Here is a 14,038-nt window from a genome sequence, read left to right as displayed (position 1 = left end):
CATTGCCATTTGGGTCGAAGTGGTTCGACTAAGCAATGCTTAGTAGTCGAAGCTGTTCGACTAGAAAGATTATCAGAGGCTTCAGCGTTCGACCAAAAGTATGCGAAGACTTAAGAATTTTGCTGCAGAAACTGAAGTGGAAGTCGAGAGGTATTAGAAGTTAAAAGGAGACGGTTTTCAGCAGTTACAACAGACGCGTGGAGGTCTCACAGTTGAAGATCTTGCATGTCGAAGACACGTGTTGACTGATCATCACTCAACCGTTATTAGTAGTTATTTTATCTTTACTATTTAAGCAAGTTCCATAGGAACAGTAGAGGGGTCCGCATTTTCTACATAAACCCAAGTAAACTCAAATCTCTATGCAAATATGAGTAAAGAGTGCAACTTTGGAATGTACGTATGCGTACCAGTTTAATTAATGCAATCGTTTTACGTTATATTTCATCTTTCAGTGCATATTTACTGCTCTTTTATTGCTTTTATTTACTTTAAAGCCTTTAATTTCAGTGTTTACTTTTTCTTTAAAATCACTGTTGCATTCAGTACAAACCAGATACACATAATATAACAAAATAAAGCAATTAGTCCTGGAGTATTCTAGTTGATTCCGCAAAAGTAACCTTTAAAAAGGAAACTAGCGCTTGTTTACCATTTTTCTGGGTAAACAACAAGCAAATTAACTGAGAACTACCCTGCCCCAGGTTATGATCAAGGGTTTTAATTAGTACAAGAAAGAAACTTCTACTCCTTAGGCTCAAAGGGGTTGACGAGGGATTAACATCCTTATATCTCCATTGTTTAGGAATTGAAACAATTCCTGTACATCGTCAGCATAGTCCGTTCAAAAGCATACTGTATGAGGTTGCGGTATCGCTTTCGTCATCCTCCCTCAAAAGGTGTACAGCTTTACTAGGAGTTGAGTATCATAAAACATATGCAAAGTAAAGATGCAATTTAGATGAGTGATAGTGAAATAATTTTTTCAAGACAAACATATGCAATGCACTGATGATGATTATTAAGACAGATAATGTCTATCATGAGTCAAATGTTTAAACAATCAGAAAAGAAACTTGCAAATGAAAGTAGATCTAATGATCCAAAAGTTCATCTGTCTAGACGTTAGTCAGTCCTGTCATGACTAGGCATAGGAGCGGTGATCACCATAGGAGTTTTCAGGAGGGGTGAATTTGATTTCCCCGTCATCGATCAGATCTTGAATCTTATTCTTCAATGTTCGGCAATTGTTTGTGTAATGTCCAGGACTATTGGAATGGTACGCGCACTTCGCATTGAGTTTATAGCCAGGAGTGGAGGTGTTAGGATTCTTAGGAGGGTCCCTCAGAGTAATCAATCTGATCTTCAACGGATGTTATAATGCTTGAGCCGACGACATATTGATTTTGGTGAATTGACACTTAGGTACGTCTGGCTTGCGTCATCGTTGTGGAACTGGTTGGAACTTCCAGAATGTTCATCTGATTGGAACTTTCAGAATGTTCAGGGTTCGAGCTTCCGGAATGTATATCTGATTGGAATGTTTCAGAAGTCTGGGGGTCAAGCTTCCAGAATGTTCATCTGATTGGAACTTTCAGAATGTCCGGGGTTCGAGCTTCCGGAATGTATATCTGATTGGAATGTTTCAGAAGTCTGGGGGTCAGGCTTCCAGAATGTTCATCTGATTAGGATTGACTTTTTGGTGGTATTTGTCTGACTAGTTGGTCGACCTGAAAGGAAAAGTTAGTTTTATGCGATGTTTATGAATGTAGATGCAATGTTCAAGGATCGTTAGGAAGTTTAGTTTGCGACATTAGGAAATGATTGGTCACCGCTTTGTCTGAAGAATCTTGGTCTTTGTCTTTGGATGTCCGTCTTTGAGAATCAAGCTCACCATATCGAGTGGGTCATCGCCTCTGATTCAAGATATCTCTGAATTTGAAGGTACTTGGCTAGAGGAAAATAAATCCTCTTGCCCCTTGATAGGTACTGAGCCTTTGAATTGGAAGGCATAAGGCCAAAGGAAAATACATCCTTTTGCCCCTTGATAGGTGCGGTGTCTTTGATTTGGAAGACAAATGGCCAGAGGAAAGTAAATCCTCCTGCCCTTAGATAGGAATTCCGTCCTTGATAAGAGCACGTGAAATTGTGCGCCCTAAACTCCTAAGATCCTTGAAAGGGTTAGTTATGATGTTATGATGTCATGCAGATACAATGCATTAAATAAAGCATAAGGTCAAATTGTCCTACAGGCAAAATCCTACAAGAAAGTTAAAGCAAGGTAATGAGGACGAAATGTCCTACAAGCAAATCCTACAAGGAAATAAAAGGTTAGAGCATAAGGTAATAAGGACGAATTGTCCTACAAGAAAATCCTGCAAGGAAATAAAAGGTTAAAGCATAAGGTAGTGAGGACGAAATGTCCTACAAGCAAATCCTGCAAGGAAATAGAAAGGTTAGATAATAATCAAGTCACACAAGAGTCCTTAAGTTTAAAGGTTTGCATGAAGTATGACCAGGTAACTACCCTTCCCTAAAGGTACTTCTAAGGATAAGGATGTTATCAGCAACGGGTTCTACCAAGTTACTCAGAATTGTCAGCCCCTCCAAAGAACCCTCGAACATGGTACATGCATACCACGCAATGATACTTTGAGAGAGAACCTATCTGAGTTGTAGTATCGGGTAGCGACTATGCCCTTAACATGCATCAAGAGTAGTCCCCCCACTACGTTCCTAAAGGTTAAGATGGGTTAAAGGTGACTAAAGGTCCTTGAGCTCTGACGCACCCAAAGATACATGCGTAAACCTCTCTCATGCAAAAGAGGTACACAATAACCAGTGGAGGCCTAACTCAAGCGCGAACTTCATTTTGACCAATCCCAAGCATGCACAAGGGAGGTTTCCATGACTATGCCGCTCCTATCTTAAGGTGCACTCGAATCCGGGTGTAGGATTCATCTTCCATTCAATACCCAAAACAACCTTGAAAAATAAAGCAAGCAAACAAACAATTATGTGATCCTAAACTTTAAGGTAACCCCTCTTTTAATTCGAAAGCGTCCCCAGCAGAATCGCCAGTTCTGTAATACGGTGAACTGACTTTATTTGAAATGTGCAGATAGCAAGAGTCGCCACCGACTTTTATTTTATCCAAATATCGGAAAGGCAAAAAGAACAGGAAAGACCTTTGAAATATTTTGAGTTCGGGGGGTAGGTTATACAAAGGGAAGGTGTAAGGAACCCTTTGCATCCATGGTTATCCACGGGCTCTTAATTGCTTAGTTCACTTGTTTGAATTGTTTGAAAAGATTTTGAAAAAGAACTTTAGCTTGTAAATACGCAAAGTCTTTTTGAAAATATTCTTTGAAAAGAAGTAGGAAAAGATTTTGAATTTTGAATTTGAATAGAGCAAGCAATCACGAGCACTTACCCTAAGTTTGAAAAAACGTTCTTTTAGCTTTTCGGATGAAAGGATCTATCCATACCATAAGAGGGAAGGAAATCTTTCAATTGGATGTGCGGGTTATCGAAGGGTCGTCGTGGATAATCATTCGCCACAAGACTATCCCTACCATGAAGAGGGCAGGTAGTCTGAGGGAAGGATATAATAGTCATTTAAGCAACAGTAAGGATACCTTAGCAATCGAAGGGACTATCACCATTTAATCGAGGGACGAGATCATATTTATCGTAGGCAACTCGAAGGGACTATGATCTTTTATCGGAGGGACTATGATGATTTGAATTTGTAGGCAGCATATGCTAAGGTATCCCTACATCCGAGGGACTTGACTATTTGATCGAAATTGAAGACAACAGGCAACAAGAGAGGTACCCTAAAGGTGAGTGTGTGCAGCAAGCATGTGGGTTCAGTTTGAATATTTATCTTGTATTGTTATGAACTACGTTTAATTATTAGTTGTCACTCCCTATTTTACTAACCACGCAAGTAATATCATACAAAAAATAAATTGCGGAAAGTAAATGTTCTACGCTATTACATTTTATGGGATGGGGGATACAAGATAAAACCTACCCTACAGGTTTCTTTCCCTTAGTTATCTATAGTTTTTAAGGTTAGAGGAAAAAACCTAAAAACACTAATTTAAATTATACCTAAAAATTAATAAAAAATTAGTTAGCCTAAAAATTAACCTAAATCAAATATTATCTAACTATCCTAATCTAAATTCAAATTAAATCTAAAGATAAACCTAATTATATTATTCTAACTAACCTAAGTTAATAAATTTGTTTTTATTATAAATGGTTTTTATTTTATTTATAAAATAGATATGTAATTAGTTTTCCTAAAAAAAGAAAAAAAACAAACAAAGGAATAAAGCAAAATAAATAATAAAAAAAATAGAAATAGAAGAAACCTGGGCGCTGGGGATTGAGTGTGACGCTCCCTTGAGGCTACACCATGGGACTGCCCGCTGTAACCTTCGAATTTGGCTCTGATGAGATCCAAGGGCAAGGAGACGAGGGCGCATCATGAGTCCTGGTTGACCGTGCGTACAGAATCCGTGGTTGAATAATTGACAAAATAAGTGGCGTCGGAGAGGTTCGAACCCCTGCCACTATGTTTGAGTTATTCACGTTACCAGCTGGGCTGAAGATTTTTATTGTAATAGATGCAATCGGAATAAAATAAATATAAAGAAAAGAGTCAATTGAAAGAAGTCAAACAAGCCAACGCGGATCCCACTAATGCGACGACGAGCCAATTGTGGGAGGAGAGAGAGAATGGAACAATTGACCATCAAATTAGACAGCACCACGGATGGTCAGCCCTTCAACGAACACTGTTCATTATCTTCTTCACTCGTACCTGCGACTTTTCTTGCGGAAATTGCCACGAAGTTTCCTGCGGATTTTGCTTGGAGTTCGTCTTCTTTGAACCTACGAATCTGAAACACATACAAGCAACGTTCCAGACAATCACCAACGCGCCCAGATCTATTACTCACCTCTTTACGGCCACAAAGGTGTAGTTTTCTTGGCTTGAATCGCCCTATAAGCATGAATACGAAAATACATAAGCTTGTGCCCTAACCATGGTGCCTTACGTTATAGGCTCCCAAACTCTCACGTGATGCGTTCATCCTACTCTAAACAAACTCAGTAACACATTAGCACCGTTAGTTCTTATTAAAACGAGGGATAAACGCGAAAACGAAAGTTATTCATACATGAATATAAAAACAACGTGAGGTACGCGTTCCATGTTGTTTCAACCATGTCTCACGACCTCTACCTCCTTTTTGACGCCTTGGGAGATGATTAGGATGGTCCCTCTGACTTGATAACGGCTGCAACCATCAATATCATGTGCCCTAATTTTTGAACTTTATGGAGGCTTTGAAACCCTTGTTTTCATGGCTGCAAGACGTGTCCCCATGCATTCTGAACGATTGAGTATATATATTGGAACTTTAGGTGAAACATTGGGCTTGGACCTTATCTTCTCAGGTGACTTGGAATTTTGAAGAAAATATTATGTAATTCCTTCTAAATTTGGTCAACACCCCTCCCTAAGTGTGATGGAACGAATTTGGATCTTATTGTATGAGTATTTGGGCCATTAGATGATTAAAATTGGATCCATACAATTTATCTTTATTATTTCTATAATTTTACTTAAGTTATTTAGCTTTATAATAAATAAAAATCCAAATAAATTAACTAAAGGTCATAAAAATATGAAGACAAAATTATAGGTCCCTTTTTATGTCACAAACATGTTTAGGATCCAAAACCCAGGCCCATTGAATCAAAAACACAAAAATAAGCAATTAGGGTTTCACACTTTTCTTGAGAATCGATCAACTTGTACGAGCCATAACTCATTCAATTTTTATCGTATGGAGATGATCTAGGACTTTTTGGAAAACCCAAGATGTCTTCTACAAGCCACTTTGGAACATATTTTCCATATGGAGGTTTTATCTTGAAGATATGGCTCCTGACAAAAAAACTGCTTTTTGCGAGCTCCTAGACGGACCTGTAATGTATTGGCTCTTATCTCTCAAATGGTGCATTTTTGGACTTGGCATGTGAGAGACAAAGTTGTAAAGAATTCAATTTCCTTCAAAATGAGCTTTGGATGGGAAATTTCTGATGTTCCATGTGAATGTTATGGCCGGTCAAAGTTCAGTTGACTTTCTTCTAGAAAACCCTAATTTAGAAACTTTTTGTTTTGTTGATTTTTGATCTTTCCTTGATGAACTATGATTAATTCTTGATCAAATGGTGAATGATACTTCAATATGAGGATCTTGACAAAAAATCAGGAGTTTTGACTTTATTTTGACCACAGTTTGACTTTTAGGTCAGTTAGTCGATTATTGATCGTTTGGGTCATTGAGTGAGCAATCTTTTGAATCAGGACTTGAAACTTGTCATAGGGATGATGTGAGACATATTGAGCCATATGAGATGCCTTGGGGACATTGATTCACTGATTTTCCTTTGGGTAAACCAAACCCTAGTTTTTGAGCTTTGCATAGGAGAGTGTGTCTTGGAGCTTTGTGTATTGATTTGACTTTGTATAAGAGAAATAGTGTGGGCAAATTTTGGGGTATGACACCCCCGAACACTCATAAGCGATGAAGGTACTCATTTCTTGAATAAGTTGATGGAGAATCTGCTGAAGAAGTATAATGTGAAGCACAAGATTGCAACAGCTTACCACCCTCAGACTAGTGGTCAGGTAGAGGTATCGAACAGGCAAATCAAGCAGATTCTCGAAAAGACTGTGAGCGCCTCAAGAAAAGATTGGGCTATGAAGCTTGACGATGCATTATGGGCATACAGTGCTGCATTCAAAACACCCATAGGCATGTCACCCTATCAGTTGGTTTATGGTAAAGCTTGCCATTTGCCACTTGAGCTTGAACACAAGGCATTTTGGGCTTCTAAATTCCTCAACTACGATATGGTAAAAGCAGGTGAGTCCCGTATCCTTCAACTACATGAGTTAGAGGAATTTCGAGATCAAGCTTATGAAAATGCAAAGATGTACAAAGAACAAACAAAGAAGTGGCATGATCAAAGAATCATCAAGAAGGACTTTTGGGAAGGACAACTAGTGTTGTTGTTTAACTCGAGGCTAAAGCTGTTTCCTGGAAAATTGAAGTCAAGATGGTCAGGGCCGTTTGTTGTACACAAAGTATTCCCACATGGTGCGATTGAAATTAAAAACCAAGCCAATGGGGACATATTCAAAGTAAATGGACAGAGGTTGAAGCCCTACTATGTTGGGCAGGAAGCTGGATCAATTGATCATGTGCGTCTCACTTAATGAGGTGGACGTCCGTCGAGCCATGCGACGTTAAACGAAGCGCTTAGTGGGAGGCAACCCACTATTTTTGTTATTAACAATTTTCTTTGTTTATTGTTTTTGTTTTGTAGGTTGTTTTTGAAACACAACTATCAAGGAGTGAAAAGAGCAGAAAACCCAAAACAGAAAAAAAAATTTGAGCACAGTGCCTGACACGATCTGGCCGTGTTGGCTGACATGCCCGTGTCACACTGATTAAAAATTTTTGAAGGAAAAATTGGTTTTCCAGACCCGGACACGGTCTAACCGTGTGAGCTGACACGGCCGTGTCACTCTGGGTTTATTTTTTCAGAAACAAAATTGGATTTCCAGACTCGGACACGGTCTGACCGTGTCACCTGACACGGCCGTGTCAGCGAGTCAGATTTTGAATTTTTTTTGTTTTGATTGTGGGTCCAGCACGCCCCACACACCTAAACCCTATTTTTCCCTTCTCTTACTTCACTTTCTCTCTTTCTTCCTCTTTCTTCCTTCTCCTTCTCCCACAAAAACTTACCTCCTCCATTAAACCTCTAACATAAACCTTCATCCACCACTTCAAAAATTCATTTTTCCCCACACCCACTTCACAAAAAGTGTTCTATTCGTCACCCTCCATCTACCTACGGTGACCGTTTTCGCTAACTCGCAATTTTAATTTTTGTGAAATTTTCAGGTACCCAAAATGCCCCCGAAGAATGTTTCTAGACGAAGGCCAACCGAGGATGGACCTTCAAGACCTCCAACTCGACCACGGAGGAATGTTGAACCGGTGGCTGAGCCGGGTAACGAGAATACTCATGGGTTCACCTTCACTCACCCCGCCCATGAAGTCCGGTATGCAAAACTTAAGGATCGACGGTTAATTCCGAACAAGTATATGTGTCCCTCTACTTTAGCTGAATTGGGTTTGTTTGAGGATGTTCATAGACTGTTGAATAAAATAGGGTTGTTAGATTTTATGTTGCGTACAACACCTACTTATGAACGGATAACATTAGAGTTCTTGAGTACAGTGGAGTACGAGGTCCATACGGACTGGGAAAGAAGACTCCCTATGTGTACCGGTGCCATCACTTTTCAGTTGTTTCAGACTCAGCACCGGTTAACTCTAGAGGAATTAGGTGCTATCCTTGGTATACCCGTTGATTGACCGGGAAAATTGCCTAGTGATTTTGTACCCGGAAGGTTTTGGGCTAAGATCACAGGAACTGAATATATCCCTAAAGACGCGAAAGCTTCCCGGATTCATAATCCATGTTTTCGTTATGTGCAAAAATGCTTAGCCTATTCTATGTTTGGCAGGGGTGACAGTCAGGGCGTTATCTCGCAAACTGAGCTTTTTCTTATGTCATCTATGATCTCGGACACTCCGGTTAATGTGGCGGCTTTTGTGGCTTGCCATTTAAGCAAAGTGGGAAAAGCGGTTTCTGGTGACATTTGTGTTGGGGGTATCATCACTCAAATAGCTAGATTCCTTGGCTATGACCCGATGGAGCATCATCATGAGCCCGTCGCAGGTATGACTAAATTAGATATGCTTGTTTTGATTAACCAACTTGTGATACAGATGAATGGAACTACTTACGAGTACAAAGTTGGGAAAATGGTGGTTATGACTCTTCCAAACCCTGACCAAACGTCCACCCTCAGTGAGGAGAATTGGCGCTATCGGGAAATTTTTAGGAGCAATTATCAGTTTCAGCGGAATGAAGAGAGTGAACACCTACAAGGAGATACAGGTCAATCATCACAAGGTGGTAACCAATCTTCATCTTTCACAAGTGAAGAATGGAATTGGATTCACGGTGAATTCGCCGATCTCAGAGGTGAGCAAGCGCGCCAAGGTCTGGAGTTACACCGTCAAGGGGCTGAACAAACCCGTCAAGGCGTGATGATGACGGAGATGCATAGCATGATGCAACAATTGATGTTGCATTTTCCTCCTCCTCCTCAGTAGGATGTTCTGTAAGTCCTTTTCGGCAAGTACGAAAACATTGGGGACAATGTTTAGTGCAAGTGGGGGAGGGATTTTATCAGTATTGTTTTCTTGTTTTAGTATTTCATTTTAATTTGTTTTTGTCTGAAGTTTTCTTTTTTTTAGTTGTATCAAAAGTGTAACAGGATGAAGATTGGTGTCGAAGGCATGAGTTGATGAGTGGTGAATGGAGGGACGACACAACCAAAAGCTAATGTCTCAAGGCACTTTGGAAGTAGATGTAGCCGAAAATGTCGGACGCAACATGGTGAACGGAATTGAGCAGTTGAGTGACGAAATCAAGCCGGAAAGAGAAGTCACACGGCATGGAGGGTGTGCGGAACCTGCAAACTTAACCTTCCTTGTGAGGATTATAAAAGGCCAAACACTTACAGAGATCACCATAAGAGTAAAATCAGGTATGTCTTTATCTCCCTAATTTTGCGTCTGTCCTACCAACATAATACAGTTGCGAAGTCACACAAGAGGCAGTTGTTTGTTTTCTTTTCTTTTCCCCTATCCTTGTTTTCCGCCATTGTTGTTTTGTTTATTGTTGTCATATCCCTCGTTTACCCCGTTGAGCCATTCCCCCTTGTTTTGTCGGGTAGCACTTATCGTTTTTTTTTCTATCTCAAAACCGTGTGAAAATTGTAAGTTTGGGGTGGTTTATATATAAGTATGAAGGTTAAGGGGCAAGTGTGCAGAAAAATAAACAAAAGAGAAAAGAGAAGTGGGTGAACCACACACAAAAAGAAAAAAAAAAGAGAAAAAGAAAAAGAAGAAACCCCCCACACATGCATAAAAAAAAATGAGTACCCCAACACTCGAAATTTCGGTGAAAATAGAGAGTCTAAGAAGAAACCCCCCACACATGCATAAAAAAAATGAGAAAAGAAACATAAGTGCAGAAAAACCCATTGAGTACCCTTTCCCTGTTTATCCAACCTCCACCTCAGTCCCATTACAAACCAAAAAGCCCTCAAATTGTGTGAATTCCTTTTGGTGTAGTGGAAGTAGGATGTTCGCAAAGTCAAGGGTTGATATCGCATATTATGATCTGAGCGAAAAACACTTTAACCAAGAGAGAATTTGTGAGAAGTGTGACAAGTTTGTAGGTGAAACACATCTTGATATGAAGTGTGATGGGCAACAAGGCGCGATGAGTCCCAAAAGCTGACTCAAGGAAGAGATTCAAGTTGCGAATGATATCGGCTATGTTGTGGTACAAAAGGAAATTCAAGGTGACCTTTGTTTGTTCGCTTGCATCACTTGAGGACAAGCAATGAGATCATTTTGGGGTTGTGATCGGTCACCATTTTACACTCAATTTCATCATGAATTCGACACATGATCGTCATGTTTGGTAACACTTTGTGTTTGTTTTCCAATGTTTTTTTTAATTTATCTAGTTATAAGTTTATTTGTTTGAAATTTGTTTTTGTTCTGCTCTCATTGTCAATTAGGTGCTTTTGATCTCGTTTGGTAATGGTTTCATGTTAGCTTCGGATTGATGGAAGATCGCATGTCCAAGAGGTGTGCAAAAAGGAAGCAAGAAGCAAAAAGGAGCAAGGAGGCAGAGGCGGACACGGTCTGACCGTGTCACCTGACACGGCCGTGTCAGGCCTCCTGAAGAGTGGTACCCCTAAGATCAGAAGCTGACACGGTCTGCCCGTGTCAAGTGACACGACCGTGTCAGCTGTGCGGACATAATTTTTGAATTTTTGGTTTTTCCAATTTTTAAAGTTCCAGGGGCAGTTTGGGTATTGCAGCAGAGATCTGAAAACCTAGAGGGATTAAAAGAGGATTGAAAGACAAGGAGAAATGACTTTTGATTGTACGAAAGAATTCCAGAAGAGGGCAAGATAGCTTTATCAAGGTTTTGGAAGACGAAGAGATTCAACGGTAGACACCAATGCCAGGGGGTGTCCCTGATTTTAATTGTAATGACTATGATCTACGTATTTCTTTAAACAAGTATTCATGTTTTGCAATTTAATTGTCTAATGTTTTTATGCTTTCTTTGTTGGACAAACAAAGATCGATCTGCGGTTAACAATCCGTAGGACTATGATTGTTAAGGTTTTTAGACAATTGAATATGAGATATCACCTAGGACTAGGGATACCGTAAGGTTATTTAAATATTCTTGATTATTTATATCTTTGGTTCACAAACCTTTGTTTCTAAGGACTTAGGCAATAGGATTGCAAACCAAAAGGTTTTCACTAAGGACTTAGGAAAACACCCTTAAGAACAAATAGTTGCATCTCATGAACTTGTTGAAGAGATCTTTTTACAGAGTCATTATAAGGCAAATCATACACCTACCTTGGCATTACTCTAAATTTATACACAAAAGTCCATTTTAATTTTAGCTTATTTATTTTAAGTTACTTATTTCATTATAATAAAAGAAACACTCCTATGCTATTTTGTTTAATTGACTAGTTACAAAAACTTGTATTTCCCACGCAATCCTCGTGATCGATACTTGGGGTAAAACCCATTATTACTACATCGGTGAAGATAGTACACTTGCTATTTTTCCGATCAGTAATGAAGTGCGAATGATTTGAAAATTGTCATTAACGTTTCTTTCTTGGTTTCAGCGTATTCATCAACTGCTTCTTGCAGCAGCGAGAGGTCGATGAGTTCGAGTAATTTTTCCGCGTGTTGTTGAAGTTCCAAGTTATGGATGAGAGATTTGTCTTGGGCTTCTTCAATGCGCCTTCTCTTGAAAACTCTTTCTTCCAAGTAGTTGCGCGGTGGCGGGTTTATATCGGGCTCGATGGGATCGCGTAGGACAGATTTTGGCGGAGGTTGCAATGGATGCTTGTGAGTTGAGGCGGAGCTAGATGTTGACGCCATTGTTGAGAACAAGTTGAAAATTCTTCGATGGAGGATTTTGGAGGGAAAAGTAGTTGACCCAGGTCAGCGGGACCCCAGCCAGGGGCTCTGCCCCTTGGACCCCGATTGCAAATACACATTCCAAATACTAAAAAATCGGGGTGTCACAATGATTGAACCCATCAATCCATTTGAATATCTGAAGATATAGTACACATATGTTTCTTACAATACTCTACTATTCATACTTGACACCTTACAAGCCATGTGTCCTTATCCATTAATAAGCATATAGGAAGCCAAGTCCAAGCTTCCTGAAGCGGCAAAACTTCATGCTCACATTGGTGATCCTTTTAATCTTGCACCTGTATTTGCAATTTTTCAAAAGAACCATTAAGAGGATATACTTCAACCTAGCCATCACTTGCAGGTCTGAGCACATACCTTGGGAAGATAAACACAATTGCTCCAATCTTTAACTATGATCTTTCCACATTGAATTCTGCTTCTAACGTTGTATTAGAAGGGAATTGGGTATACCATAGCTAATATTTTTAAATGGACTTTAATCCCATCCCAATTACCGACTTCTTCACTAAGTCTCTAGCTAACCCCTTCGTCAAGTCGTCAGCTAAGTTTTGTTGCGACCGAACATACTCAATAGATATCACCCCATTCATGATTAATTCCCTAATCATACTATGTCTAATACCCAAATGTCTAGACTTTCCATTGTATATTTGACTATATGCTTTAGCCAGTGTGGCACTACTATCACAACGAATATAAATTGGTGATATCGGTTTAGGCCATATCGGAATTGTTAGAACAAGATTTGTTCTTATCAATTATCTTAGTTTTGATGATAACAATAATATGAATTTTGCTTTAAGATAATATGGTACTCTAATCCAATGCAATTTCCCTTTCAGGAAATATATATAGAGTACGCATAATTCAGCGCTCAGAAGATGTGTCTCAAATGGTTCAGCATGCAACATCAGAACATGGTCTGGCAAGACATCAGAAGATGGTCGAAGCAGAATCAGAACATGGGTCTATGGAAGCATCAGAAGAACATGAGATCAGAAGCACTGAAGATCAGAAGATGGTATCACGCTCAGAAGCACTTCAAGATCAGAAGATCAGAAGATGCTGTGCACCAAGCTGTTTGACTCTGATGATATTCAAACGTCGTATTCACAAACATCAGATCAGAAGGAAGTACACGTGGCAGACTACGCTGACTGACAAAAGGAACGTTAAAGCTACTAAAGGCTACGTCAGTAGACACAGCGTGAACAAGGCTCGAGGTAGTTGACAAAAGCGTATAACATTAAATGCAAAGCTGTACGGAACACGCAAAGCATTAAATGCATTCAACGGTCATCTTCTCAACGCCTATAAATATGAAGTTCTGATGAGAAGCAAGGTTAACGATTTCGCACCAATACAATTCAAATTAACTTGCTGAAACTCTGTTCAAATCTAAACTCAGAATCTTCATCTTCATCAAAGCTCACTACATTGCTGTTGTAATATCTTAGTGAGATTAAGCTTAAATTGTAAGAGAAATATCACAGTTGTGATTATCGCTTTTAAGAAGCATTTGTAAACTCTTGAATAGATTACATTAAGTTGTAAGGAACTAGAGTGATCAGTTGATCAGTATACTCTAGGAAGTCTTGGCAGTTGGCTGAGCAGGAAGTCTTGGCAGTTGGCTGAGCAGGAAGTCTTGGCAGTTGGCTGAGCAGGAAGTCTTGGCAGTTGGCTGAGCAGAAAAGTCTTAGGAGTGAACTAAGCCTAGAGTGATCGTGTTGATCAGTAGACTCTAGAAAAAGTCTTAGGAGTGAACTAAGCAGTTGTTCCTGGAGTGATCAGGTTGT

General features: G+C 39.6%; 1 pseudogene; it reads right to left on the bottom strand.

Moving 5' to 3' along the window:
* The window catches only part of LOC131635999 (uncharacterized), a 47,042-nt pseudogene extending 34,869 nt beyond the window's left edge, over nucleotides 1-12,173 (bottom strand).
* Between the last annotated feature and the right edge of the window lie 1,865 nt (nucleotides 12,174-14,038).

This window comes from Vicia villosa, unplaced genomic scaffold (assembly GCF_029867415.1).
Source record: "Vicia villosa cultivar HV-30 ecotype Madison, WI unplaced genomic scaffold, Vvil1.0 ctg.001616F_1_1, whole genome shotgun sequence".
Taxonomy (NCBI): domain Eukaryota; kingdom Viridiplantae; phylum Streptophyta; class Magnoliopsida; order Fabales; family Fabaceae; genus Vicia; species Vicia villosa.
This window is presented reverse-complemented; position numbering and strand designations above follow the sequence as displayed.